This window comes from Tasmannia lanceolata, unplaced genomic scaffold, assembly GCF_043159265.1.
Source record: "Tasmannia lanceolata isolate RefF3 unplaced genomic scaffold, GAP_Taslan_0.1 ptg000003l, whole genome shotgun sequence".
In the NCBI taxonomy this organism is placed as follows: Eukaryota; Viridiplantae; Streptophyta; class Magnoliopsida; order Canellales; family Winteraceae; genus Tasmannia; species Tasmannia lanceolata.
In genome coordinates, this window is record NW_027518680.1 from 26,006,376 (window position 1) to 26,012,378 (window position 6,003).

General features: G+C 39.0%; 1 non-coding gene across 1 annotated transcript; it reads right to left on the bottom strand.

Annotated features, from left to right (window-relative positions):
• Nucleotides 1–267: 267 nt before the first annotated feature.
• On the bottom strand, nt 268–374 carry LOC143870173 (small nucleolar RNA R71). Its single transcript, XR_013244966.1, has one exon. It is a non-coding gene; the product is annotated as a small nucleolar RNA R71 (small nucleolar RNA).
• Nucleotides 375–6,003: the final 5,629 nt, after the last annotated feature.

The following is a 6,003-nucleotide window of genomic DNA, read 5'->3' on the forward strand; positions in this document are numbered from 1 at the left end:
AAAATCGCAATTTATTTTTTGCTTCCTCGTTTTCATGGCCTCCCTTCGGAGGATGCTTATTTATTTTTGCGTGAGTTTGAAGATGTATGTGCTTTGATTAAGTTGCAACAACTTACCGATGATGCGGTAAAGTTGCGGTTTATTACGTTTTCATTCAAGGCTGGAGCCAAGAAGTGGCTCTATGGCTTACCAACGAACTCCATCACCACTTGGGAGGAGTTTGCCGTCGCTTTCCTAAAAAAAAAATTTCCATTACATAAAACTAATAAGCTTAGGAACGATATTTTACAATTCAAACAAAATCCATTAGAGTCATTTTCTAAGTTTATGGAGAGGTTCAAAGACCTACTCCAAGAGTGTCCTCACCATGGAATTGATTTGCGGCACTTATGCCAAATTGTTTACGAGGGCATAGATTACCAAACAAAGCAACTTCTTGAATCCATGTGTCCTAACGGTTTTACATCTTTCACGGATGAGGCCGCGGCATGGAACTTCTTACTTGATTTGGCGGAAAAAACAAGAGAGTGAGAATCCACTCAAGACGGTGAGAGAGACACTTCAAGTAAGGGATTTCTAATAGAGGGTGCCGTGGCAAAAGAGGCCCATCTTGATAGCCTAATCAAAAGGCTAGAAGTCATAGTTGTCAAAGGACCTTCACAAGTCAATCAAATTGCACATAGTGTTCCTATGTGTAGTTGGTGTCAAGCCACGGACCATGTCATGGAAGAGTGCCCAACTCTTGCTAAAATTGGTAATTCTAATGAGAATGTAAGTGCTTTGTATTCTAATAATCCTTATTCTAGCACTTATAATTCGGGATGGAGAAATCATCCCAACTTTTCATGGAGTCAAGGTGGACCATCTAATTTCCAAGGCCAAGGCCAATTCGGCCAACCTAGGCCGACCTTCCCTCCCACTTTTGTTCGGCCATCCCCTTCCTCTCCTACTTTTCAAAACCCCATGATTAATAATGTTTCAAATCAGCAACCGCTGGGTTTTCCAAAACAAGGAGAGTCGGCACGCATAGCTTCCTTAGAAAAAAGCATAGAACTTCTCACTAGCACTTTCATGACAAGCCAACACAACATGGAGAAGCAAATCTCCCAACTTGCCATGGCGTTGCATGAGAGGGAAAAGGGGAAGATGCCAAGTCAACCCGTTCCTAATCCAAGGAACGTGAATATGAATGTGAATAATAGGTACCGCCAAATCAGTTGAATGCCATTCAACCAATTTTGCCGCCGCAAGAGCCCTTCAACGAATGTAATGCCATATATGCTTTAAGGAGTGGTAGAGATTACCACAAGGAGGAGGTCAGATCTGAACATTCTAAAAATGCACAAGATCTTCCAAAAGTGGTAAGTAAAGACTCACCTCCAACAGGTTCGATTGCGGAACCCAAACAGGTAAGTACAGAAGAGGTAACTTCTTCCCCCGCACGAGATTTCATTCCTAAAGCTCATTTTCCAAGAAGACTTACTAATAATAAGAAGGTGGATGCCATGGATAAAATTTTAAATGTGTTTAAACAAGTGCAAATTAACATTCCTTTATTAGATGCGATTTCTCAGGTCCCTACTTATGCCAAAGTGTTGAAAGATTTGTGCACACAAAAGCGCACAACTAATGTGCCCAAGAAAGCTTTCTTGGCAGCAAATATAAGTTCCATCTTGTCTCAACAAATGGTGGCTAAGTATAAGGATCCAGGATGTCCTACTATTTATTGCACTATTGGTAACACAAATATTGAACATGCTCTTTTGGATTTGGGTGCAAGTGTAAATCTCTTGCCTTTTTCTGTATTTAAGCAACTAGGATTAGGAGACCTCAAACCAACCACCGTCACTCTTCAATTGGCGGATAGATCAATTAAAACACCCAAAGGGATGGTTGAGGATGTGTTAGTTAAAGTAGGTGATTTTTTATTTTCCGTAGATTTTGTTGTGTTAGATACCGAACCCATTGCTAATATCAAGGATCAAATCCCTATCATCCTTGGTAGGCCTTTCCTTGCTACTAGCAATGCTTTAATTAACTGTAGGAATGGCTTAATGAAATTGTCTTTTGAAAACACATCGGTTGATTTTAATGTCTTTAGATTGGGAAAACAACCAAATTTTCATGAAGAAATCAATATGTTGCATTCCTTTCCTGATGATATTGTTTCTAACTTTGAAATTGATTTTGATGCAGGATTCCAAGAATCTTGGATGCACTAGGAGATGATGGAGGAGATGACTTCTTTTCTAAAGCTTTTGCCATTCAAAATGTGGAGCCCGTTGGACCACTTGCAACATCTCTTCCAAAGACATCAATCGAAGAAGAGCCACAGTTGGAGTTGAAGCCCTTGCCTTCTCATTTACGTTATGCATTTTTGGGTGATAATTGTACTTTGCCTGTAATAATTGTTGCGGACCTAACCTCCCCTCAAGAGGAGGAACTCATTAAATTGCTAAAAGATAACAAGGAACCCATAGGTTGGACAGTGGCCGACATCAAAGGAATTAGCCCTTCGATTGTGCAACATCACATCCATCTCGTTGAGGGTGCCAAACCTTCAAGGGAACATCAAAGAAGCGCTAATCCTGTGATGAAGGAAGCCATCCAAAAAGAGATTTTAAAATGGTTAGATAATGGGATCATTTATCCCATCTCGGATAGCCAATGGGTGAGTCCCGTCCAAGTAGTGCCTAAGAAGTCGGGAGTTACCGTTATACAATCCGCCACCAATGAACTTATTCCTACTCGTATTCAAACAGGGTGGCTGGTTTGTATTGACTACCGAAAGCTTAATGCCGCTACTTGGAAGGATCACTTTCCTTTGCCTTTTATTGATCAAATGTTAGAAAGGTTAGCGGGTCATGAGTATTATTGCTTTCTTGATGGATATTCCGGTTACAACCAAATTCCCATAGCTCCTGAAGATCAAGAGAAAACGATATTCACATGCCCCTTTGGAACGTTTGCTTATTGACGCATGCCTTTTGGCTTATGCAATGCTCCGGAAACTTTCCAAAGATGCATGATGAGTATCTTTTCTGACATGGTGGAGACCTTCTTAGAGGTTTTTATGGATGATTTTTCTATTCATGGCTCCACCTATGCCGAATGTCTACATCACTTAAAATTAGTCTTAGAAAGGAGTAGAGAAAAGCACCTTGTCCTCAATTGGGAAAAGTGTCATTTTATGGTAAAAGAGGGCATCGTTCTAGGACATGTGATTTCTAAAGAGGGAATTAAGGTTGATAAAGCCAAGGTGGATCTCATTGTCCATCTTCCACCACCCAAAAGTGTGAAGGATATTCGATCATTTTTGGGCCATGCGGGCTTTTACCGGCGTTTTATAAAAGATTTTTCTAAAAATGCTAGGCCTCTAACCAACTTGTTAGCAAAAGATAAAAAAATTTGAGTTTTCCAAAGAATGCTTCGATTCTTTTGAGTGTTTGAAAAATGAGCTAACTACGGCTCCCATCATTCGAGCACCTAATTGGACCGAACCATTTGAAATTATGTGTGATGCTTCTGACTTTGCAATAGGAGCCGTGTTGGGTCAAAGATTCAATAAATTACCCCATGTAATCTATTATGCTAGTAGGACTCTCAATGATGCACAACTCAACTACACCACTACGGAAAAAGAATTCTTAGCGGTTGTGTTTGCATTAGAGAAGTTTCGGTCCTACTTGATTGGATCGCATGTGATAATTTATACCGATCATTCGGCAATCAAGTATCTTGTTGGAAAGAAGGATGCTAAAGCTCGCCTCATTCGGTGGGTTTTACTTCTTCAAGAGTTTGATTTGGAAATTAGAGATAAAAAGGGTACGGAAAACTTGGTTGCCGATCACTTGTCTCGACTTCCTAATGCAAAGAATGACGAAGGTCCAATTAATGAAAACTTCCCTGATGAGCAATTGTTTGTTATTTTTAGTGAGCCATGGTATGCGGATATTGTGAATTACTTGGTTACAGGTGCTACACCGGATCATTGGTCCAACCAAGACAAATACCGGTTTCACTCACAGGTAAAGTATTTCTTTTGGGATGATCCCTATTTGTTCAAAACTTGTTCGGATCAAATTGTCCGACGATGTATGCCCGATCATGAGCATCAATCGATTCTATCTTTTTGCCATGATCAAGCCTGTGGTGGCCACTTTAGTGCAAAGAAAACCGCGCACAAAGTTTTACAGTGTGGTTTCTATTGGCCAAGTCTTTTTAGGGATGCTTTTGATTTTTGTAAGGCATGTAGATCTTGTCAGTCATTAGGTAGAGTTACAAAGCGAAATATGATGCCCCTCAACCCGATCTTAGTGGTAGAAATCTTCGATGTGTGGGGTATTGATTTTATGGGACCATTTCCCAACTCTTTTGGAAACTTGTATATTTTGTTAGGTGTAGATTATGTGTCAAAATGGATTGAAGCCATTGCTTGCAAATCCAATGACCACAAGGTGGTGGTCAAGTTTCTTAAAGAAAATATTTTTTCGCGCTTCGGTACACCTCGTGCCATCATTAGTGATAGGGGTAAGCACTTTTGTAATAGACCGTTTGAAGCTCTTATGAAGAAATATGGTATTACTCATAAGTTGGCCACCCCTTATCATCCTCAAACGAGTGGCCAAGTGGAGGTTTCAAATAGGCAAATTAAGCAAATTTTGGAGAAGACAGTGAATCCAAACCGCAAAGATTGGTCCATTAGATTAGTGGATGCCTTGTGGGCTCATCAGACGGCATTCAAGACTGATCTTGGTCAGTCTCCTTACCGCCTTGTGTATGGCAAAGCTTGTCACCTCCCGGTTGAATTGGAACATAAAGCTTTTTGGGCTATTAAGAAACTAAACTTTGATTTGTCTTCTGCAGGTGTTCAAAGGCGATTACAACTTTCTGAATTGGAGGGGTTGCGCAATGAAGCGTACGAGAATGCAAAGATCTATAAAGAGAAGACAAAAGCTTTTTATGACAAACATATTTTGAGAAAATCGTTTCAAGAGGGCGAAAAAGTGCTTCTTTACAATTCACGATTGCATATCTTTCCAGGTAAGTTAAGGTCCCGTTGGGATGGACCATACATTGTGCATAAAGTTTTCTCCCATGGTACGGTTGAGGTTCTAAATCCAAGCAATGGTGAGATTTTTAAAGTTAATGGTCAACGTTTAAAGCCGTTTATTGAGTTGTCACAGCCGAATATGGAAGAAGTCATGGATCTCCATGAACCTTCCTATTCCAATTCTACTTAAGAAAATACGGTACGTACCCTCCTTTCTATTTTTAGTCCTCATATTTTTGTTTCTATTTTTAATGCATTGAGGACAGTGCATAATTCAAGTATGGGGGGTAGCTTTTAGAAACTTTCCTTTTCTATTCTTTTCTATGGTTTAAAGTTAGAAAATTTCCTTTCGTTTTATTTTTGGTAATTTTTCACAAATTAGAAAGAACTTGGTATTCTTAGAAAGAAAGTTGTTCTCTTATTTTAAGAAATAAAGTTAGTGGATATTTTAATTTTGGAATTTGAAAAATTAGAAAGAATACTTTCCTTTCTTAGTTTTGTTTTCTTTTGGAATATTTCTTTTTCAAAGGATTTGAATAAGAAATAGAAATAGAAACTTGCTTTTTATATGGTATGGATAAAAAGGAAAGAAAGGTTGAAACAAAGAAAGAAAGAATGATTTTTAGAAAGTTTGCTTCTTGATTATAGTTTTGATTTGTAGCCTTGTTGACTTGAGCTATTAAGTCTGAAGGGTTTTTATGCCTAGTTCCTTAAAGCCAACTGGCTTCAGAGCAACTGACTGAAAACTCCATACATGGGTCAATTAGAAAGCTTAATAAATCAAAGCATTGCACGTAATCAAAAGTAAAGCTTGAACTCATATGCATCAATGTCTATGACATATGCAAATCAAAGATTAGTCGGACACTGCTTAGTAGCCTAGGTGTCTGGTGCATGCCCTGCATGTCATTCACACCAAAAGCAGTAGAGGATTACAAAAAAAATGAGTT